Source organism: Lissotriton vulgaris, chromosome 8 (assembly GCF_964263255.1).
Source record: "Lissotriton vulgaris chromosome 8, aLisVul1.2, whole genome shotgun sequence".
Lineage (NCBI taxonomy): Eukaryota > Metazoa > Chordata > Amphibia > Caudata > Salamandridae > Lissotriton > Lissotriton vulgaris.
Window position 1 is genome coordinate 202,353,371 of NC_141696.1, and position 24,933 is coordinate 202,378,303.

Consider the following 24,933-nt stretch of genomic DNA (forward strand, 5'->3'; position numbering starts at 1 on the left):
GCACGAGTATGTCGTTAGCCATAGAGATATCAAGACTCGGCACCGTATGTGAGACTTCTTAGTGGCAGAGCGGGACTGCATAATGTAGAAGGTGTGCTATCCACGAAAAGGTGAGCAGTGAGGCCTGGGTATGCATCGGAGGGAGTCGAAGGGCTGTAGCAGACTGGATACAAAAAAGCAACGCAGTGATTTAGAAAAACGCTGTCCTATATAGTGTATCAAATTACATTTATGTATTTTTTTTCCAATAGCAGGAACATTTTTATAATCGCTCAAACGTCCGGAATATAAACTATACGAATAGTTCTTATAAATTTGAGAAGAAACGTGTGTGAAAGAGCGATGTTATCCAACTCCACATTAAGATAGTAACAATTACCAATCATAACATCTTTCTTTTACTATCTTTTAGATGTAGAGCTTCAGGGTGCATTATGTCCCAGCATGTGGTGAAAAACACACTGGTAACAGAAAGTTGAGCTGCGAATATTCTTTGCAGTCACTCTGTCACTTCCTCTCCCCTTTGATAAAAAATTACACACAATGTGAACTTCCTTTTTATCTTACAGGTTGCGTTTAACAAATTGGCGTCCCCCCAACACTTCTAAAACTCAATGTTCGAGGATTCTGCGATGATGTGTGGCCATCGTAACATCTTCTGAGAAAGCTGCTTCGCCACGTAGTGCACCCTCTTTCAATCACGCCAATGGCACAAGGTGAGCAAAGAAGCTTGTTTCCGAAACAACGACAAGTCATCAGTCAAAGGAGAAATTGGGACTATACTATTGCTAACTCTTTATACTATCTTTCAGATCACTAAATTGATGGGTGCACTATGAACTACCATGAGCTTGGACACAACGGAGGCAAAAAGTGAGCTATGAGTATTTTCTCCAGTATTAACTGTTCCATCTATAACTTTCTCTCTCCCACGTTTTAATGTCGTTTTTTCTCTCTTTCTCTTTCTCACTTCCTCTCACATCATTCCTCTTTCTCTTTTAAAGTTATAGTCGCTCCTGTCCACTGTGCCGTGCACAACCTTAGCTGAGTTCAAGTAGTGAACTCGGTTGGCCACAGTGAAGCCTGCTTCGACACGTAGTGCACTGTCCTTGAATCACGCCAATGGCACTAGTTGAGCAAAGAAGCTTGTTTCCGAAACAATAACAAGTTATCTGTGAAAGGAAAGAGTGGGTAGTGTCCAGCACATTCACTACGTAGAAATATACAATTAACTCCGAGCAGTGAGAATAGATAGGTTACAACAGTTTCTAGTTTTTTATTGTATTGTTATCTTTAAGTTACGTTTCCAGTTATTTATTGTTGTTTCAATAAAAGTTAATTTAAAAAAATATATACGTCTTTTTAGCGATCCCCAATAGAAATGATATTTATAATTTGAAGTATAATTCTGAAACTAACTCTTTACTAGATCTATACCAGAGTCTATAGCTACAACTAACGGTTTCAATCCAAAACTTTAAAAGTACAACGCCATTAGCAACATAGTGTGGTGAACTTCTAACCGCTGTGCTCACGTAAGTGTTCCATGAACTGTTACTATGGTAACAGGCAGAAAGCCGTTTGGGTTTAGGGTTGAAAGGTACTGGCTGTACAAAAACCCTTTTATTTACCCTGGATCATTCAAGACAGAAAGGAAAGCAAAGTAAAACAAAACACTATACCAGATTTACAACCCCCTTGCATCACTTTCGCGTCCAAGGCCCCCGCCCCCTACAAAATTAAAAGGGTGTGGGCCTCAATGATGCCCCTCAAACCCCGGGAACAACCAGCCCCCAGAGATTTCTGTATTGTGTGAGGGGGCTGCGTAGCCATCCACCTGGTGCCCTCGAGAGCCCTGGAGACTGCCAAGCCCTGAGCCGGTTCCTGCAGTGTACCAGGGTGGCAGTAGTGGTCCCGGGGCTTTGAAGAGCGTACCATTTTACCGTAAAAAAAGAAATAGCCCCTATCACTAATTTTTATTATCTCCGGGGACCCCATCCCCCGGGACTTACATGAAACGTTGGGGAACGTAGAGGGAGCCCCAATGCCCCCACGGTCCCAGCTGGCTTCCCGCGTCCTTCGGGAGCCGGCATTGCCTTTCCTCAAGGAAAACAACTAACATGCTGCTCCCCCTGAGAAAAAGCAATCTCCTTTCCTATTTGGAAGAGAGAGCAGTTTAACCTGCTCTCTCTTCCTAATAGGAAAGCAGTTTCCAATGACAGGGTGGGAGCCGCAAGGCTCCCACCCTGACATTGCAAACGGCAGTGTCCTGGGGCTGTGCACCCTGGGACACTGCAGGTGCAGGAGACGGCCCTGGGGGGTGGCGATCCCCAGGTCCATCTTGAGCTCCAGGAGGGGGGCCTCGTGGCCCCCCTCCAACACTTTCAAGAAGCCCCGGCTTGGCAGTCCCAAGAGCTGGGGGGCCTCAAACCCCCCTGACTAATATTTTAAAGCCCCGGTAGGTGTTGCTCCCTGGGACTGGGGAGTCCTCAGACCCGCCTCAATCAATATTTTAAAGCCCCGGGGTGGCGGTTCCCAGGGCTGGGGTGGCCTCAGAGGTCCCCCTCAATGAATGTTTTAAAGCCCCAGGGACTGGAGGTCCCTGGGGCTGGGGGAACCTAAGAGCCCCCCCACACATATACATTTACATTTACTGCGGGGGGACCATGAGCCCCGCCGCACATATATTTAAAAAAAAGCCCCGGGACTTTGCCCCCCCCCGGGGGCTAATTAGCACTAAAGCGGGCTTCAGGTTTTCTTTTTTTCCACGCCATACGTGTATCATACGCGCATCCCACGATTGTGGGACCCCCTGAGAAGGCCTAGGGGGTCAGGGTGTTTCTACCCTGCCCCCTTTGCGTCTTTTGCGCACTTCTTTTTCAATTTTCGTGTGCCTAGGTTCTACAGAGACATAAGATGTCTGCCAACACTTCCTGGTTTGGAGTGTTGACACACAGTTGACAGTCAATTAACATGCAGCTTGTGTTCGTAATGGTACGCGTATAATCCTTGGATGGTACTTTGTCTATAGATATATCTATGATTTTACTTTTGATTTTCTCATGAACTACTGGACGGGGTTACACCATTCAACAAAAGCGTCATCTGCGAACCAAACTTTACCCTTTTGCCAAATTTGGTGTAATTCTGTTCAGCAGTTCTGGCTGTAGCCCGTCGTAAAGGTCGGTATGGAAAATTGCATGGGGAAAACACGTTTTGGGACCCCCTTTTTTCTCGGCCCCCACTTGACGAATCACCCCCAAACTTTCAGGGAAGGAGCGGAGCAAACCATCTTCTTGGAGAATTTCAAGAAGATTCATTGACCGGCGCCAAAGTTATTCCACATAGAATGTTGCAGCGGATTTCCTATGGAAACTAGGTCCTAACTATAACTACCTACTGGCGACCACCTGTAGGATATATATATATATATATATATATATATATATATATATATATATATATATATATATATATATATATATATATATATATATATATATATATATATATATATATATATATACATATCAGGAACACTCCAAACTTCTGCATACAAGAACGGCACTGACTCCGTGAAATTTTAAATTCCAAATAAGTTTTATTCACTTATTGGCTGCTTGACGCATTTCAGCGGTAAGCACCCGCCTTGTTCACAACATCTATGCAGTCTGTGGTTACATTTATACCCCTGTCACTCTACATTACATCATGTATGTTTTACTCTTATTTTGTGGTAAAGTGTAGCTTGTTTTGCACTTCTATTGCCTGATTGCCATGGTTACATTTGGCAGGCGTCATGAGAAACAGACATAGAAAAGCTACTTTGGCATGCACATTTTTGAGTTACGTCATCCTCCCTCTCACGTTTACAAGTAACTATAGAAACCACACGGTTGCCTCAGCCTAGTGATTTTCCCATTACATCAGCGCTCTTGACACAGAGCAGTGCGGAGTTTTTGAGCGGTCATGTCATGTAGATAAGTAAGTAAGTAAAACCCAATATTAAATTTGTAATGGATACATACTGACAGACACGCGGTGGAAGTGATACATAGTTTGTTCGTCTTGCGCTATGTGAATGACGCTTAACTGTGGTTAGGATATCGAGTGGCTGAATTCCCGCGGTTTAAGGGGTTATTATGTTTGACGTGGGTTTAGTTTTAGCAGATGCTGAATTGGCCATTTAGTGCTTCCGTGTATATACTAATGTGCAAAATAGGTGCCTGACTTATTATGTATGTTTGTATGACATACGGCAGTGGTGCTTCCCATATATTTGACACATATTGAACTCATATTGTGCCTCCGTATTGTGCCTGAAATAACCATCGTCTCCAAGTGGAAAGGCGTTGTGTTGAACATTCATACACATAAACTGCAACATTTAGCACATACCAATAATAATAACATAGGTATTGACCGCACCATTGATCACTGTGTGCACATTTCTACTTAGTTCATATCAATTACTTAGATGTGTGTATGCTCACAGAACATTGTCGTATTTATCCCCACCACACATGTAAAATCGAGGATAATATATTATTACATTTTTCCAAAGTTTGTGCATATGTGCCTAGTGCTGTTAGCTAAATTGCCACTAAAGCTAAAACAGAGTCTAGGGGTAGTGATTGTGCTCCTATATACAGTATAATGTGAAGTTAAAACATGAACATAAGATGTTTTCAGGAAGGGAAAGGAGAGAACTAACGGGACAAGTTTAAGCATTATCAATTTTGGACATGAACCCTCTGTGTGGTTTACAGGTGTACGCTAAGAGCCTCATCCGCGTTCAGGCCATTAGGTATTTTGGAATTGAGGAGAATAATGTACCTCAATTCCAATCTCCTTAGAGTCAGGAGACGGTTACCTCCCCTGATACTTTTGGGGACGCTGTCTATGACAAAGTACGATAGTACTTCAATGTTACCTGCATGGACCGTATTTATGTGTCTGGCCACAGGATAGGCTGGGTCGTCATTTGTCACTGCGCGGAGATGTTGGAGAACTCTTACATGCACTGGGTGAATGGTGCTTCCTACGTACCGTTTCCCACAAACACACACTAACACATATACTGCGTGGTCCATTTTACAATTGTATCCGCAAGAAACTAAAGACTCATCTGTTCCCTAAATAAAACCCCCCTGTCGCTCTTCCCTCCCCTTCTTCCCCCTCAACAGGATCACAAATTATATAGCGCTGGGATGCCCTTGGGTCACCAGGCGCTTTAGAAATCGTTATTAAATTAAATTAAATTAAAATTTGTCTCGGATAGTATATGGTTTGAGTCTAAAGGGTACCTCCACTTTTGTAGTGTTTATGCCGTGTCTACATGCCTTGCATTTGGAGCATTTTTTGAACCCTTTTTGGTTAGTAAGCCAATCTGCAGGTTTTTTGATGGTGGGTGCATTGCAGACTAGATGATTCCTCATGGATTTGGCTTTCCTAAAATCTATGGAAGGTCTATTCCCACATGTTTCTCCAATGGTTGGATCGTTCCTTGCCAAAGGCCAATGCTTTGTAAGTATTTTTCTAACCTGGGTGTGGTAGGCATTGAACCCTGTGATAAGTCTTGGGGGTTCCTTGTTGGGTGTTTGTGAGGCTGGATCTTGTTTCTGGGCAAACAGAAGATTCTTTCTGTTGACTGTACTGCATTTGGCATCTGCTTTGTGACAGGTTTTCTGGCTATATCCTCTCTTTTCTATATATATAGTTGTGAACATGTTTCCATAGGAAAAAAATATATAAATATAATTTATAATAATATTAATATATAATATTTTGTAGCTGGGTGGGCAGTGGTTAATGGAGGCAAAGGATTTTTAGGATTGGGTAGTAAGGGTAATTTTAGGGTTTGGGATGGTACCCCCACCATATAAGATATAAAGGAAAATAAATATTCAGTTTAGGGTTAGCTTGTTGGTAGTAGTAAAGGGAGGTATAGGTAATATAAGGGTTTTGGTGTGGGTAGTGGTAAAGGGAGGTTAGGGGCAAATTAAAAAAGGGGGCTTTGGGGGATTTCACCCCAAAAAGTAAAAAAATAAACATGAAATGAAAAATATGTAAAACACATATATATGTGTTCTAATGTCATATATCCTTCTCACTGTGGATATTATGGTTAATGGTCCAGGGAAGACATGGCTTGGCAGTTCGGGCTGGACTGTTCCCATGAGGCACAGGGTCAGACTGATTTGCATATAGCCATGTCTGAACTGGGGTGGCAGAGTGGGCTAAAGAACGGTGATGGATTAAACCCAGATCTTTTGACTGGGTGTGAGTGTTTGATTGATTCAGATGCCCCGTCCATCACCACCCCCTTTTGTACCGCTTTTGGCCGCCATAAGTGTGGCAGGGTATGCTCAGACGTGAGTCCTTTGCTCACTTTGCCACTGGATTCAAGCAAGCCGGGCTGAAGACGGCTGGAATGCCAGAAACTGGTCCTCGGAAGCTTGTTTCCAGTCCAGGGAAGACATGGCTTGGCAGTTCAGGCTGGACTGTTCCCATGAGGCACAGGGTCAGAATGATTTGCATATAGCCATGTCTGAACTGGGGTGGCAGAGTGGGCTAAAGAACGGTGATGGATTAAACCCAGATCTTTTGACTGGGTGTGAGTGTTTGATTGATTCAGATGCTCCGTCAATCACCACCCCCTTTTGTACCGCTTTTGGCCGCCATAAGTGTGGCAGGGTATGCTCAGACGTGAGTCCCTTGCTCACTTTGCCACTGGATTCAAGCAAGCCGGGCTGAAGACGGCTGGAATGCCAGAAACCGGTCCTCGGAAGCTTGTTTCCGGTCCAGGGAAGACATGGCTTGGCAGTTCGGGCTGGACTGCTCCCATGAGGCACAGGGTCAGACTGATTTGCATATAGCCATGTCTGAACTGGGGTGGCAGAGTGGGCTAAAGAACGGTGATGGATTAAACCCAGATCTTTTGACTGGGTGTGAGTGTTTGATTGATTCAGATGCTCCGTCCATCACCACCCCCTTTTGTACCGCTTGTAGAAAATTCCTAAGCAAGTTATCTAGACCCTTTGTCTCCACCAGTATTCTTGTTCCACTATAGAATGAGTGAAGGTAGTATAGCACTGTTAGAAATAAGACCAACTGGAATTGAATCATGTCTGACTTATTTCATTTGATGCAGATGACAGATATTGTGCTTGTCTGAGTCCCTACAAAGTTAGAACCACAAGTGTTGGGGTCTGACGTCTTAAAACCACATGGTACTTCCCCATAGCATCAAAGTTACTCTAGTTTAGCAGTTGTTAATCACCATGAATTGGTTCATTTTATTTCCATGATTGATGAACATTTTTCGTTTGTCAAATCAAAACATGTATCAATAACTAGTGTGTTTTGGCTATAGAACATATTTTATCTCAACAAGATGATATAAGCAAAAGAAAGACTACATATTCTCAATTTCTTCACCAGCTCAAAGTCACTGACTCAAAGGGAAGCAAGCCTTTATATTTGGTATGCAACAAAAAATTTGTAGGATCTTCGCTCCCGACTGACCACTGTCTGTGCGCAGTGGGATTTCCACTGTGGGGGTTGGCCCCCGGACGAAGCCTGCAGGCAGACTCTGCTTCCACCCCACTGGGAAGTTGCCATTCTTTTCTTTATTTATTATTATTTGGTACCAGAGTACTACTAGGCCCGCAGAAATACTGCATTACCTCAGGGGACCCTGTTGGGTCCTGTGGTAATACCTTGATTCCAGTGACAAAATCAGCTTGCTTTTTAGAATGTATTATTGCTGTGGGGGTCTATATGACTCCCTCACATATGGGCCTTGGGGCCAGGGTATGCTCATCCTGCTCATTAAATCCTATTTATCTTGTATGCAGGTCTCAGGGTTTGACTCCTTGAGTACTGTAATACTGGCTTCAATATTTACTTCAATGTTGTGGCCAGCCAATCAGATCATTTTAGCACGGTGGTAACAAAATGGCTGACAGGAGAATACACTTCCTCGACCAATCGGGCTGCAGTATTTTTTTGTAATGCTGGTACCATGGGGGTCCTGCGGGACCAACTGATAGATCTAGAGTCTCCTTCATGCCCAAATTGAGCAGGTCTTTAAATGCTAATTTCTCAAATACAGCAGAGCGGATTAACACCAAGCCACAAGGAATCACACTTTCTGACTTTGTGCCAAATTTGGTGTGAATACATTCAGCAGTTTTTTCTAAAGTCCGAGAGCAAACTTTCCTATGGGAGTTAAAATGGGAAATCACACTTTTGGGATTACCCATTTTACTTCGCCCCCCATTTTGCAGATCAGCATGAAATGTTCTATTAAGGCACCATTGTGGATGAACTTATGTTTGGAATCTTTCATGAAGATTCATAAAACAACCAGTCACTGCGTCGATCAGAGCCGATGCATCGCCATTTCAAGCCGATGCAGAGGCTGTTCCCCAACAGCGGTTCTACAGCCTGTGCAGCCCGGTGATGACGCTCTGTGCAGTTCGATGACCACACACTGCCTTCACTTCAGCAAAGCCTAATGACGACGCAGCGACCCGACTGCATGGAAAAGATTGATGCATTTACCCTCAGCGTCAACGCTTTGCTCCATTCAAGGTACCTTCTCAGCAGGCCATGCATAGGTCCTGTAGTCGGCTGCCCTCCATCGTGGTAGGCCTGAACTTTGGATTTGCACAGGCCCCTCAAAACCTCAAGTAACGTTTTGGCTCTATGATGGAGTACGTTATGTTTTTAAGAGTTTTTGAGCAACTCTGAGAATAGCACAAGTTCTTAACAATTTTCCTGGTCTCTCTTCTGGGGTCAATAATACTTTTGAGGTTATATACTCCTACCACAGGGAGCTATCTGCATCTAAAAGTTAATATATTTTTAATACATTTGAAAGAAAGTATATGTAAAGGACTCTATTGTTAAATTGAAAGCAAAATCAATATTTTGGCAGAAATCAGTAGTTTGCTCGACGGTTTTGAAGGGACTTATTAGGGAAACATTTATTTTTTGATTATTATTGTTGCATCAGGAGAAAGGCCCTGTCAAATTAATATTCTAGTTTCCTGCTATGTCAAAACTCAGTTTCAGTGAGAAACCCTATGCTTATTCCTGGCCTGCAACAAAAGGTGTTTCCCCAAGTAAAATGGGGTAAAGAATTTAAGCAGCACCCCCACCAATATAAAAGTCAAGAAACAATCCTCAAAACAATAAGTAGAAAGGAGAAACATTTAATGAGAATAATAACATAGAAACAGTTAAAAACATAAAACAGATTTTAAGGTAGCATGAGCAATGTTTTTCATCCTGTGCAGTAATCTTATTCCAGATTTTCTTTTTTTTTGCTTGATGCTAGTACAAGAAGCTGTTGCTGATCATGATTTTGAGGTGATGCAGGAAATAATGGAGGGTAAGGCAGTGGGCTAGATGTGTGCTTCTTGGTAGAAGAGGGTTAAGGCACATTATTTAATTGAAATGTTTGTATTGTCGACAGAGGTGGATGATAGATGGTTGTTGGAGCTCTGAAAGCAGAAAGGTGGAGGTCGGGCATCTGCAAACTAGGGCCCAGATTTGTCAAACTGTCACAAACCGCAACACAGCAAGACACCTTGCTGTACTGTGCTGCATGACAGTGCAAGGCCAGGAACGTGCAATTTTAAACATTATATGGTGCATTCCTGCTTTCATCCTGCACTTTGCACAATGTTCTGGCTTGTGACAAACCAGGCCGCTTGCACAAACCAGGCATCCTTGGGCATAGTGCAAGGGTTCCTGAGTTGTAGGCATAATTTTATTTGTGGATGAAGGGACACTTTCCTGGACAAAAATAATCATCTGAGGCTTTTACCTCGTTCACCGTGTGCTGCAGAATGCAACACACAGGAGAAGTGGAAAGAATGAGGAGAAATAATAATGGAAGGCGTGGCATTTTGATGCAGTACAAGGTCAACCACTCATGGTAAATCCGGGAATGCACCAAAATCCACGAGTTGTTGTATGGGAACACCCACGCTCCACCCAAGGAACACCTACCTGGCGCACAGTAATGCAAGACAGTGACTTGCACTGCCTTGTGTTACCCCAGATTTACCCAGCACCGCAGTGCCACGTACGGTAGCCCTGCATTGCTTGTCAAATCTGACTTTAGTGTTGCGTTTCCCTGGCGTTACTGTGCATGATGCAAGGGCAACCCAACCCAATGACACATCTGCCCCATGGTGTGGAAGTGTATAGAGGAGTAGAAGGTTAATAGGGAGGGATTAGAATTCAAAGGGTTTGCAAACTGCAAGTGGGAGAAGATTGGAGGCGAGGGACTTGAGTGAAGTATAGCTTCTGAATAAAAGCACTACAAGCCGGTCAAGCGGGTCAAGAAAGATAAAGCTGGATGTAACACATAGTTGTAGTGGCAGAGCAGGAAAAAAAATTGTGTTAAGTGGAGAGATAATTAACCCCTTCGATGCTCATGACGGAACGGTTCCGTCATGAGCATCGGTTGCGCTGTGCTCATGACGGAACCGTTCCGTCATGACAGCACCCATTTACATTAGAGCCCAGCACCGGGGATAAATCGGCACCGCACGGATGAGGTTAAGTCAGAGAGGCAGGTCAGTGATATGATTCTGAGAGGTGACTGGCATAGTGGAAGGTTTGCGGAGTTTGGTACTGGGGACAGGTGGGAATGAAGGATAGGTATGCAGATCATGTAGGTCCTTATTTACAGTTTGGATGGAAATGAAAACTGTAATTTCTGTAGGAAACTATGAATACAAAGAAGAGTACATCTGGTGACTTTCCTTCACAATAACAACCCTTGGTGGAGGCAATTTTGCTAGTATATTCTACACCATATTTATAGTTTCCTCAAGGAACGGCAGGATATTCAGTGTCCTTCAAACTGTTAATGAGGCTCTTAGCTTTCAAACAGTGTTCTTGCAGAGGTAAAAAGAAAAGAGTAAGGGCCAAGGGCAAGATGTATGAAGCATTTTAGCACTCGCAGACCTGTAAAATACTTTTTGGCATGAACAAAAGGCAAAATGCGACTTGGTAACTTGTTACCTAGTCTCATATTGCTATTACGATTCGATATTAGGAAGGGGCGTTTTTAGGGCCTCCCTTCCTAATACCGAATAGCACGGATGTATGTCAGTACAACGCGATCTTTTAGATCGCAGTACTTGACAACGCGGGCATTACAACGCAAGTCGTTACAACGACTTGCGTTGGAGGGCGCGGATTTTGGAATATTATAATTTTATATTCCAACACCAGTCCACGTAACAGTAGGGAACGTGTTGGAATATAAAATTACAACATTCCTTGTCCAACAGCGCCATCCAGCGCAAGTCATAGTAACGACTTGCGTTGTAATGGCATCGTTGTAAAGGAACTGCGGTGTAAACACCGCGTTATAAACGTGGTTTAGCAAATAGCACTGGTATATAGGAATGTTTTGCGACTGGGACTGCGGTTGAAAAACATTCAGCAGTTAACACCAACTTCAAGTTGGTGGTAACCCATTCACAAATGGTAAGGGGTCCACAAGGGAACACTTCCCCTTTGTGAATTTATGCAAAAACCTTTTTAAGAGCAGGCAGCGGGGCCACGGACCACTGCCTGCTCTTAAAAAAGAAAAAGAAAAAAAATTATTTTACTTTTTGTAACGCATCCCATTTTCCTTTAAGGAAAACGTGCTGCTTTGCAAAAAAAAGACTGCTTTATTTAAAAGCAATCACAGACATTGTGGTCTGCTGACCTCATCAGGCTACCATCCCTGTGATTTTTGTGATTAATAATGGGTCTCAAATTGTGACTTACCTCATTAATATTCAAGAGGTAGGTCATCACAGAAGGTGTTCAACACACTTTCTTGCATGCCGTTAGGCAATTTCCTACTTGCGATTTACATGGATTAGTAATTAGGGAATCGCAAAATGGTTTCTTAGTACATCTGGCTCTAAGTGAGGAGAAGGAATTAAGAGGGAGGTGGAGTCAGGTGTAACAAATGGGAATTTTGAGTTTGAAATGTTGCTTTGATAATGATGAGAGGCGAGCAGAACTATTGGAGTAAAATAAAGTAGGAGAGGGGATGGCATTTGGAAGGTGAAATGGGAAGAGCAGTGAGATGGTTGGTGGTGGAGGGTAGAAAGTGCTGCTCAGTTGTGATTACCGAAGAGGTGTAGCAGAGAAGGGTGCACCAGAGAGCGAAGGCTAGCATAGGAAATGAGGAGTGAGAGGGGGTAGATATTTAGTTGAATGACACATAATTTTTCTGGAAATCTTCCTGGGACTTTATTCTTTGTGTGACCTCTCATCTTTCTGTCAAGATCACACAAAGGAGAGAGGAAAGGGAATCATTCACTTTGTTTCTAGGTATTTCCCATTTAAAATCTTACATCGAATCTGGGTGCTACCTTTTTACAATATTACTCATATCTGGAATACAACATTTCTGCATCCATTTCTTACCTATAATCAACTCTGAATTGTGTTATATTGGGCATCTGGGTGCTACCTCTTAAAGTATTACCTTATACAATGCCATGTAATGTTATTTTCATCTTTGCGTCACCAGCATATGCAGCATTAGTTTCATCTGGGTGTGATCTGTATGCTGTCTTCCAATGTATTTGGGTATTACAAGCATACACCTCTTGTCTAAAACTTAGCACCTGGTGCGACCTATGTATAGAGCTCCTTCAGCTGTTCTCTCCATTTTTTCTTTTTCATTAATCCACTTGGTACCCTGCCTACTTGCTCTTTCAAATCGTTTTGTGAAGCTGCATGAATCTCGGAATAACGTTTTTTAAAGAATTTCAGAGCTTTGCTTTTATGTAAAGAAATACAACTATTTCTTGTACGTAGCGCACCTACACCTGAATATCTCGTGTTGCACTTTTTAAAATGTGAAATGCATTAAAAAATTATGTCTTCTCAGGCAAAAAAAAATCCAAGTTGTTTTACATCACTGAAAGTGGCTTAAAGGTAACATGTATTTATGATGTTATATCCTGAGAATACAAGTTCTTTCCACGGAATTGCCCTAATAAGTTGCCTACTGGACTAGCTATGTTCTCAAGACCTTGGGCCATATGTATGAAAGTTACATTTTGCGATTCTCAAATAGTGATTTTTAGAGAATAGCTATTTGAGAATTGCAAAATGCTCTGTATGTAGGGATTGCAAATAATTTTGTGAATCCTACATATTCCTTAATTGCGAATCGCAAATTGCAATTCGCAATTAAAGAATACCTCCCCATTCATTCCTATGGGCCTAGGCCCATATGAATGAATGGGAAGACATTCTCAATTTGCGATTCTCAATTAGAGAATCGCAAATTGAGAATGCAATTTCAAGGGTGCCAGGGTGTCAAAAGGACGCTCTGTTGCACTCCTGAAATGTGCATGAGTGCCCATGTGGCACACATACATGCCCTAAGGGCATGTATGTGTGCCACATGGCGCTTTAAAAAATGCAAAAAAGTGCATTTTTCTAAGAAATCGCAAATTACCACCAACTTGAAGTTGGTAGTAATTTGCGATCCCTTATGGCCAAATTGCACTTTTTCTGGGCCTCATACATTGCATTTAAGGAATCGCAAAATAGGGAATCGCAAATTTACGATTCCTTTTTTTGCAAGGCTGATTTGCTTACATACATACCACTTAGCTATTTTGCGATCTCAAATGCCGAAATTCAGCGAATTTCGGCATTTGAGATCTCAAAATTGCCTTCATACATATGGCCCCTTGTCACCAATAACCTCTTTTGTGGGTCAGATGTATGAATATTTTTCAGCTCGCAAATGGCCCGATTCCCAGAATCGAGGTGTTTGTGACCTGTAGAAGGGCTTTTTTGAATGTACAATTTATTACATAACAATATATCACTGAATCACAAATTGGGTTTGCAAGTCACTATTAGGAAGGAGCATGCAAAGGGGCATGTATGAATGTTTTGTGAGTGGAATGTGGTCGCAAAACATTCATACTTTACCAACTCTGTGAAGGAGGTGGTAATCCATTCGCAAATGGGAAGAGGTCCCCAAATGACCCCTTCCCCTTTGTGAATGTGGGCGCCAACATGGGACCACTGCCTACTCATAAACAATGAAAAAGAAACCTTTAAGTTTTCTTTTTTACATGCATCCAGTTCTCCTATAAGCAAAACAGGCTGCTTTTCAAAATAAAAAGCTGCTTTATTTACAAAGCAGTCATAGGCAATGCGGCTGCTGACCCCAGCAGGCCACCATCCCTGTGAGAGCTAGCCATTCCCAAAAGGGTCACAAATTGTGACCTGCTTCATGTATATTAATGAGGCAGGTCCCCTGCAACCCGTTGGGAATCGCGAACAGTGTAAAACATACTGTTTACATAACTGTTTGCAATTTCCTAATAGCAAATTGCAAAAATTCACTATTAGGAATTTGCAAACGAAGTCGTGTACAACTGGCACTAAGATTATTCTTCTAAAAAGAGTAAAGAAAAATGTGCACACAGTGTGTAGGAGCCTGGGTGATAGACAGCAAACCAACCTACAGACATGATAGGAAATACTGAAAATAACACAAGTTGCAAAGTGTCCATAAAAATGAGAAGCAAGAAAAGGCAAATGAGGTGAAGACATGAAACATCCACTTAACCTCTGAAGGCCTGATTCTGAGTTGCTTTGTGTTAGATCCTATTCAGTAAGCCACAGGACAGATGAGGGTACTGGGCCCCAGCTGTAGTGATTGATGGGGTTTGCAACTGGTATCCTGACGTCTGTCCTACTATGGCTTTACTAACTGGGCCAAGTACTCTCACAAAAATAGAGTAGTAAAATGCTTCTCAGAGAGTAGGTGTAGAGGGCAACAGCTCAGAATTCAGCAGTCAGCCAACAGAGACAATAGTGTATTGTTCAGCTCAGTGCTTATCTTTTAATTAAAGGAAAATACTTTAATGTCACAGCAAAAGAAAAAGCTACACAGAACAAATAAGGTCTCAGTTAAAGGGTTGTAATCTTGTTTGCAACCTCCAGTGAGGTGATGTGCCCTCTCCCTGCTATCAGAGTCTCCTAATGTCTACAGCACAGGTGCAATTTGCTCTTAAATACCCCAATGTCTAGATGTGCAAACCAGTTCAGCTGTTTGTCGCCCAAATCGAGTGTACTCTGCAAAAGTTTTAGGATCGTACAGCACAATTTTGTGTCTCTTGTTACACTCATGCTGTTACCTGCATCACTGCAGTTGCAGTTCTGGCAGTCAGGCGGGCAGGTTCCTTGTTCTCACTGCTGTGGCGGTGAGTCATGTACTGCAGGTCCTGTGACTGTGACCACTCTCAGACACTTAACTCTGGAGTTGAATTACCAGGATTTCCTCCCACAGCAGCACTTATCTTCTCCAGTAAGCAACCTCCCCGGTCGGGTTTGGACTTGGATGAGGTATATGGGACTTCCAAGTCGGTTGCCAGCAGTTGGTTGTTTTCTGCAGCTGTAGCCTCTGGGCTGATCAGTACTTCTGCATTGACAGGATTGACGTATCTAAAACTTCACCATCAGCAGTAGCAGCACTAGTTTCTCGGGCACATGACAGGATCCCAAACTAAATGAGCATTCTTAGTACTTCACAGTCTTTGTGGAGTTCACAGCAAGAACTTCACTGGGAGACCGGGAAACCCCACTACAACAAGGATTACTCCTGGATTCACTCCCTCTTGGTCGTCTTCTTTCTGCTGCTTCCTCATGCCAAAAGTATGCCCAGCTTTCCTCCTGCATGGCACACTCCTTCCCTCTCAGCTCTGACAGCAGAAACTACAGAATGTATCTGATGTTATCTCTCCTGTGGGAGACTGGCTGTAATGCAGAAAACAATCCTGGTCACACAGCAGTCCTTTGAGTACTCTGCGGGGCAATCCCTTCCTTGATCATGAAGAACTTGGAACTGGAACCAGCGGTTTGGATCTCACTTTTGTACTCATTTTCCAGACAGGGAATGTAGATCGCTCCCACAGCAGGAAATAGGTCAAACAGACAGTGTCATTTTACCCCTCACCCCTGCCATCTACCAAATGGCTGTGCTCAGGAAGAACTAGTCATAAATCCTAAGCTATCAAGGACCTCATTTAAATGTTACGGGTTGCCCTGTCTCCACCCTTCCTCACATCAGTTCTGATCCTCCAATCTTCAGCCACACAAATACAGCTGATACACTTCCACTGATGGGGAAGCTGTATCCATTTCTGTCTCGTGTCATTCTAAACCAGGACCCGTACAAAATGGATCCTGGAGATCCCAGTTCTGAGATACTCACCACACTCAGAGTCCTATTAACATACATGTGCTACACACTCCCCGCACATACATGCACTAGACACGCACTTGGAATGTCAGCGCAAGGTTCAGCGGTTAACATAACAGTGGAACTTTACACGAGAGGCGTCAGTAGACTATACTCTCCTTGAAACAGAGAAAAAGATTTGTGCACTGTAATGATTCTCATAAACTCAGAATGCTTACAATGCTGCTTTACGTGACGTGCTCAGGGCATGCATGCCTGTTATGAAGGCACTCCTTATATCACGTGGCCCATAGGGACATTGTCATCTTCACTAAGTTAGCATGAGCATGTTCTAGCTTGCCTGCTGGTTTGCGCACATTAGTAGATGTCTTTATTTTCACAATGATTCCTATGGCTGTTTTCACATGAGAACTCATCGCTGTGTTCACTCTCTGCATGTTTCTGGGATTTTGACTGAACATTATATGCAAGGTCGAACAAAAATGCCCCTTGTTATTTTGTTCTGGCCAGGCCTTAGCGTTTAGATAAAACATACCAATGCAGCTGTTCTTTGTACAACGCACTTTGCTTTGTAGTGGGACACAGGAATAGGTGACACACATTTGAAAAGGGACCTTTCCTGGAAGAGGTGCGAGATGGCACCTTTGATGTAGATCTACCATCTATAGGCTAAGGTATGGGGTCTGTTGACAAAGCCCAGATATCTTTTTACATATAATAATAATACTTCTTCTTAGCAAGGGGAGGGAGGTTAGGCTCCATTATCTTTTTATGATAACATCTCCCTTCGTGATTTATGGACCAGCTGCTATGCTGACTATATTTGTACCATGCATTTTTCTGCATGTTAGGGCACATTGGTTAAAATAAATATTTTAAACTATTCCGTGTCTCTGTCTGATCTTCTTGTGGACAAGTACAAGAGTGCGAGCTAAAGAGTTAGTCTTGTTAGCGTGATTCCTGAGAGATCTGGGAGTGTGTTCCTGGGGTGTCTAATCCTTTGTTTTTCTAAGAGTGAGTAGGAGAGCAAGTGAGACATTATCGATAGTCGGTCCTGGGCTCAGGATACTAATGTGGTAGGATGACTCAGTCTCTATACACCAAGGTCCTATAATCCTGTGCATAGTTCTATGTATGTACAGAATCCCTGCAACATTTGTGTACCCCTCCAGATTGAAGAATTGGTTCTGGTATTCGCATGGCCAGAGATAGGCCTAGGTCACAGAGCACAGGCTAGATTAGCAGGTTTAAGGATTAAACAAAAAGTCAGACCACCAGGTTTCACATGCACTCAGGCACTGTAGGCAGGAATACGTGCCCATTTACCATGCAGTGTTGTCCAAACACTTAGCAATTCCAACGTGAATGGAAACATGAGTTTTTGACAGTATAGGAATTGCAGGCTCAGCTTTTAATCTGGGTTAGTCTTTTTTTCCACGCACATGCTCCTCTGCTGGCGAAGAAGTCTCTCCTTGGTCTCCTGGCATCCTCATGATTCAAGGCAGCAACAAAGTCTCTGATGCAGGTGGCACTCTGATTGATGTTGTGCACTGCCCCACATGGCACAAGGCTCTTCCTGATGGGTGCTTTCATTTAGAGCTCTGTCTGTATGTAGGGGAGAGGTGTGGTGCTGAGGCCAAGGCGACTGACGCTGGAAACTGGGGATCACGGTTCGATCTCCGGCGGCAGATTAGCCCAGCACCATGTGACTCTGGGCAATAGCTTGCTTAATCTTCCCGGCGGCCCCCAGCGCCTAGAGACCCTTACGGGTGATTGTTCACGCTTTACAAATGTGGATTATTATTATTATTATTATTATGCTGTGTCCCATGTGTGGGCTGCAGGTGAGTAGACAGTGCATCTGTATTTCGGTGCTGCCAGTGTGGGCATTTTCAGTCATCAATATGAGAAGGGTGAGGAGGGCTGTAGAAGCAGAGGAACAACAAGGAGCTAATGGCAGAGACAGGATATTTGCAGAGGGGCACATGGTTCAGCATGTATCACAGCATCCAGGCTGCAAACAAATCTCCTCATTGGAAAAAAACGGCTGCAAAAATCAACTTCATAATAATGCATTATATGCACATCTGTTTTGGACTATTTTAGCACATTGAAGACACACTTTTTGGCTTTTGTTATGCTGTTTATATGTTAGTGATCTGTACTATGGTCCAGTTATAGAGATGTTTATTGAAAACACTGAGGAAATAGATGGTCCAGTTTCAACACGATCACCAGCCATTTTTACAATATTTTGAACATGTTCAAACCTTTTGAGCAATAACCAGTAATCCTTCCACCATGTCTCCTGTAGTGCCAAATATACCTAATCCATTTGTTCTTGTCAGCTGAAAACGTAGTAAAGACAACAAACACTATGTGAAAGAGCTTCTTTAAGCTACCATTTTCCAAAATAGCAATATTAAGAGATAAGTGGATCACCATTCCTCTCCTCTCCTCTTCTTACCTCTTCTCTCCTCTCTTCTCTTCTCCTCTTTTTTATTCTCCTCTCTTCTCCTCTCCTCCTCACCCGACCCCTACCCGCCACTTTAGCCTTTAGCACATGTCTCCTGTAGTAAGTACCAAAAGTACCCAATCCATTTGTTCTTGTCAGCTGAAAACGTGGAAAGACAACAAACACCCTATGAAAGAGCTTATTTAAGCTATCAGTATCTAAAATAGCTATATTAAGTGATAAGTGGATCACCAATCCTCTCCTCTCCTCTTTAGCCTTTCCTTAGTTAATGTTTGCGCTCTTGTATATCTATACGTTGCATGGCACTAAGAAGAAGATCCAGAGCAAGATTGAAAGGCAGAATGCTACAGTATAGAGAAAGAAATAGAACTCACAGCAGAGGTATAGAAAACCCAGAGGTTAGTAGATAAGGATAGTTTAATTAAACTTTGTCTAAATGATAGGTCGTTCTGCATTTTCCTGAGCATCGTTGGCAGTTTTGTTCCATAACCCAGGCACTGAGAGAAGTGGCTCTTTGCTTGCCCCTGATTCTGGTGATGCAGAGCTGAAGAGAGTACAGCCTGGAGTGCAGTGTTTGATGAGGCCAGAGAGCCCACTTCTGTGTATAAATTACTCTTTGTGCCAAAGAGATACATTTGAAGAGGAATCTATGATCTCTGGTAAGCAAATGCAATTGACTGCATGCTGCTCCCAGGTCTTTGTGTTTGCAAGTTTCCTCTCCTTAGGCAGGGTGTCTTTTAGAAAGGATAGCAAGGATTTTCCTTAGCAGCTGTTGCAGGTAAAAAGTAAAGTTTACAACCACATTGAGTTGATTTTTCATTGAGATCCCCTTATTCAGTGGTACTCCTAAAGATTTAACACTAGAATCTAGAGTTGGTGCAGCTCCTATACAGTTGGTCTAATGGGCAACGCCACATTTTCCGCTGGACTTATATCGTAGCTCAGTCTTACTTTCACTGAATCTCAGGAAGTTGTGCCCTATCTATTGATTGGTGGCCGACAAAGAAAACTCCCAATCTCAATATGGATGCTGGCATCTTCCTGTCTAAATCTAATAATAAAGAGGGTATTGTCTGCAAAAGACAATGTTCCTATCCAAATGACTTCCATATATATTAAACAAGATAGGGAGAGGGGAACACTGCACAGAAATAGCAATGTTTTGGAAGGCTTATCTTGGGGATATATTTCCATGGTTAATAGAGTTCACTGCAAGCCAACTGCCATTTGATCTTTGTTGCCAATTTCTTTTGCATAGGACAAAGATTGCATTGTGGCTCTCTGTAATGTAGGAGGCAGCACTTTCTATGATTTTATCTTTACTACATGGAAACATGCAATCAAGTATAAAAGCTAATCTCCTTATTACAGGTGACCTATGAAGCACCTAGTCACCTATAATACAGACATGACTTAACTGCTCAACTGTAATACATTTTTACAGTTGAGTTCTGTTGTCACAATACCTGTTGCCAGAGTCACCAGCAAGAATAAATGGAGAATACTGATGTTTCCTTCTTCCACAATATTTTTCGAGATGAATAGTGATAAACAGAAAGGAGATATTTATGGCAACAAGCTTATTTTCTCCACACTTAAGGTAATTATAGGAAATATAGCTTCAGCATGTTTCTTAGCATTCTGAGCTGAAGTGTTTTTGAAACTTGAATTGATGCTCATATATTTTGCAACAAATATCTAACTGTTTTTAGTGTATTTAAGTTTGCACCACAGATTCTAATTATATTCTTCATGTTTACAAACATCCTATCTCTTTCACATGAAAGAGCACCACACCAAGGGGCTTATTTACAAGCCCTTTGCGGTGCTCATGAGTCACTTTTTACTATGCTTCAGCAGTGCACACTGCAGACCCATATGTACGAGGCCATAGAAAGCCAATTTGCGTGGCTTTTCATGGCCTGGTAGATGTGGTGTGAGGCAACGCAGCACAAGTCGCGTTTTTGCCTTACACTGTGTCAGGGAGGCAGTCCATGGGCGTTGTGGTGGGTGTTCCCATGCAACACCCATGGGTATTGATACATACCCAAGTTTGCAAGGCTGTTTTAACCTGGGAATGCATCAAAACCATTTGCCTCCCCAAGGGAGGCGTAACAATGAAAAATAACTTTATTTTGTTCTTCTTCTATGTGTGTTGCATCTGCACAAAAACAATCCTGCCAACAATGCAGACACCCTTGCACCATGGTGGCACCAGCATAATGGGAAAGTACAGGAATGCGCTGTATATCATCAATACAAAAAGAACAGTTGATGGACAGAATGCAGAACAATGTCATACATTCACCCCAGTACTGAGATCTGGGCCTTAATTCATCGTTTTTTTTCACTCCACTGAATATATTATATTTTCCTGTCCTGCTTTACAACTGTATCAAAAGAGATTCTCTATCTCTAATAGAAACCTCAAACCTTGAACCAGTGACATTAGTCCCACAAGATCCAAACAATCTGACTCACAAAGGTAAAGTGGTATCTGTGAGGAATCCATGGCTTGAACTTGGTAAAAAATGCTTTACTCATGGAAAATGCATGTGGCATGTGAGCAAGAACTAGCCAAACATAATGCAGCTAACAAACAACTAATGCAGGGAATAAAAACCCTGAAGGAAATAAGGACACAGACACCAGAGGAAAGCATTGATACAGGGCTTCAAAAGTTACCTTATGTGACATGCACAAAAATGTTAAAGACTTACATGTCCTTTAAATGGTTGACTGTTGCGTTTCAAAAAACATGAGGGCCCTGTATTAATCAATGCAAAGGCAGGGAAGCAGGGGTGAAAAGACCATACACTAAACAAGAAGAACCTGCTTGATTCAATAAGTGGAAAATAGCGCCATCATTTTGAAAATTCTCTAAGTCACAATAGTGCCATGTGATTCAAGACATGCACATCATAATACTCAAATCATTTAATATAAAACAACAAATATAATTCTAGTACAGAATCTTCAATGTTTAATATAAATCATTCCAAATGAGTACAAATACAAACAATGACTGATAGGATACACACCAAACCTTTATAGAAACAATGTAAGTAGACTTAAGTGCTGAAGACCTCCAAACGCTATCCCCGACCACAACAATCATACTCCTCATCTTACTGGCTACATATTATTCAGACCACATACTTCCTTCCTCTATAAAAATACACCAGACATCAGTAAAATCCCAAAACAATAATTTTAAGGATATCAAGTGACACCAATAGAAAGAAACACCACATATTGAGTTAGGTTAAAGACTTCATTGTACCAAGGTCCTTTGCAATCAATCAATCAGTCATTTGTTAAGCGCACTACAGACCCACGAGGATCTCAAGGCGCTGTGGGGGAGGTGGGGGGGCCCCTACTGATCGAACAGCCAGGTCTTTAGTATCCTCCTGAAGATCAGCAGGTCTTGGGTCTGTCGTAGGGTCAGTGGGCGGGTGTTCCATGTCTTGGCGGCGAGGTGGGAGAATGATCTCCCGCCGGTGGTTGTTCTTTGGATGCGCCGGACGGTGGCGAGTGAGAGGTCGGCGGAGCGTAGCTGGCGGTTGGGGGTATAAAAGGAGAGCCATCTGTTGAGATAGGCGGGGCTGGTCTTGTGGAGTGCCTTGTGTGCGTGGATGAGGAGCTTGAAGGATATCCTTTTTTAAAAAAAAAATGTTATCCTCATATTGCAAAAGTTCTATGTATTCGGAGTTTTCAGGTTTCTGCCTCTGATTTTGTTACCAACACTGCCCCTTGGTCTCTCGGGGTTGAGGAGTTTGTTATCTATACGATGTTTTTCAGAGGAGTACCCTTAAGCCTTTACATAGTACCAAATCTGGTTTGGATTTGTGGGAGTGAGCTAGCCATCTAGGCTACTCGACAAGTATCATACTTGTCTACCAGATGTTGTTTTCGCATTAATCATAGGACCGTGTGTACTGACCCTGTATTGGAGGTTAGGTGGTTTTCAAAAATTTCCCAATATTTAAATCTCTTTCTGGTGTTTCCCTTCCTGTCTAGTTTGTTAATCCTTAAGACAGAATTCATCCAGTCTCTATGTGTAGGTGGAGATGGCCCAACCCAGTTTATACAAATCTCCCTCCTAGCAAGAACAATTAGTACAAAGAGAAGATTTTCTTGACATTTGGTTAGTCCCCCTCTACCTATTGTATCTTGAATCCCAAAAAGAGTAAGGGCTGTACTTACAGTTAGCTGTTTCTGTATGATTCTGCTCTTGGTCTTACCCACTTCTTTCCAAAATTCTTCCAATAGGGGCAGTTTCTGAACATGTGGACATCGTCTGCATTTTCTTCCCATATTTCGGGCACTTTTTTACGCCTGCATTTTTAAATTTGGACAACTTTTTCGGAGTCCAGTATGCGCGATGTATAGTGTATAGATGGTTTCTTTTTAAAGCTGCAGACTTTAGAGTTGACCAGCATTTATCCACAGATTTTTCCCAGGTAATATCTAGGTCATCCAAGTGTATGTCTCTCCCCCAGATTTGGTCTTCCATACTCGTGTCTCCCTCTCCTGCAGCTATAAACGCCCAGTACCACTTTGCCACCTCCTTGGTTATTGCTAGGAATTTTACCATTTCTTTTTTCAGCTTTTCATTCTCTTGATTGTTAATAGGAATGGTTTTCGCCCAGATTGAGATTTGATAATATTTAAATTTGGAAACTGATCCATAGGCAATAGTTTGGAGTTTTTCCCATGTGATCAAAGTTGAGCCTTTTAATAGTTGACCCCAGTAGTTGATATTGGCTTGTTTCAAGGTAATTGCCATTGAGTCTTTTAGGCATTCTGGGGTTCCCGGTGAGTCCTATATTGGGGCCATTACACTGTGGTATTGGATTTTCAAATTTGCTCTGATTTGTACCCACAATTTTGCTGCTTCCCTTAAGGTCTTCAATTTAACTATTTTAAAGTACTTAGGATGACCAAATTTGAATAGAAAATGATCTTCTGATTCTGTCATTGCTTGTAGGTATTTCAGATAGTGTTGATTACTTTTAAGTAGGATCCGCATGTTTTTAAACTGAAACGCCTTATAATACTTCACCAGATCTGGGCTTGATAATCCTCCATCTTGTTTTCCCCTCCTGAGTTTCTTCCAAGAGATCCTGGTTCCCTTTGAAGCCCATATAAAGCTGATAATATCTCCCTGTGGTTTTTTTAAAAGGGACTTTCCAAATTCTAAAGGAATGGTATTAAAAAGGAATGTATACTTGGGCAGTATTGACATTTTGATGATATTCGATCTACCTATAAGACTTAATGGTAAACTAGACCACACTTTGAGTAACTTTTTTACCTCTCCTGTTACTTTGTTCAGATTATGTTGCAGTATCTTATCCAGTTCTTGGTTCACTAAGATCCCTAAGTATTTTATTTCCTTCTTGATGTTTGGACTTTTGAATTGAGTGTTCCAAGTCATGATCTCGGTCTTTGAATGGTTTACTAAGTAACCTGAAACTTTCCCAAACTCACTTATGGTTTCTTCTATAGTTGTCTTTGAGTTGATATAGTCGTCCGTAAAAATCATCAAGTCATCTGCATATAATAAGATTTGTTTTTTTCCCACATCTGATGTCTAAAGGGGGTAATCTCTTTTGTATTTCTTAGTTTGTTCGCCAGCGGTTCAATATATAGATTGAAAAGCAGGGGCGAGAGAGGACACCCCTGCCTTGTTCCTCTTCCTATCTTCACATTCTCAGTAAGACTGCCGTTAACTAGGATTTTTGACCTTGGTGTTTTATAGATCTGTTTCACGACATGCATGAATGGTTGACCTATGTTGTTTTTGGTCATGACTTTTTCTAGGAAGTACCAGTTGACTCTGTCGAACGCCTTAGCGGCGTCAACAGTGAGTATAGTAAGGGGGACATTTTTTTGTGTAGCTATGTCAATGGAACTCAAGAGTTCATGTGCAACTTCATGTAGTTGTCTCCCCTTAACGAATCCCTTTTGATCAGGGTTTATAAGTTGGTTAATTACTTTTCCCAATCGAACTGCCATGATTTTTGTAAATATTTTGTAATCTGTATTGAGCAGCGATATAGGACGATATGATTCACATCTAGTAGGGTCCTTACCGGGTTTTAGGATGATTGTAATTATTGCGTCATTCCAGGAGTCTGGTATTTTGTTTTGTTGTTTAAAGATCAGGTTTATCAGCTCCGTAATA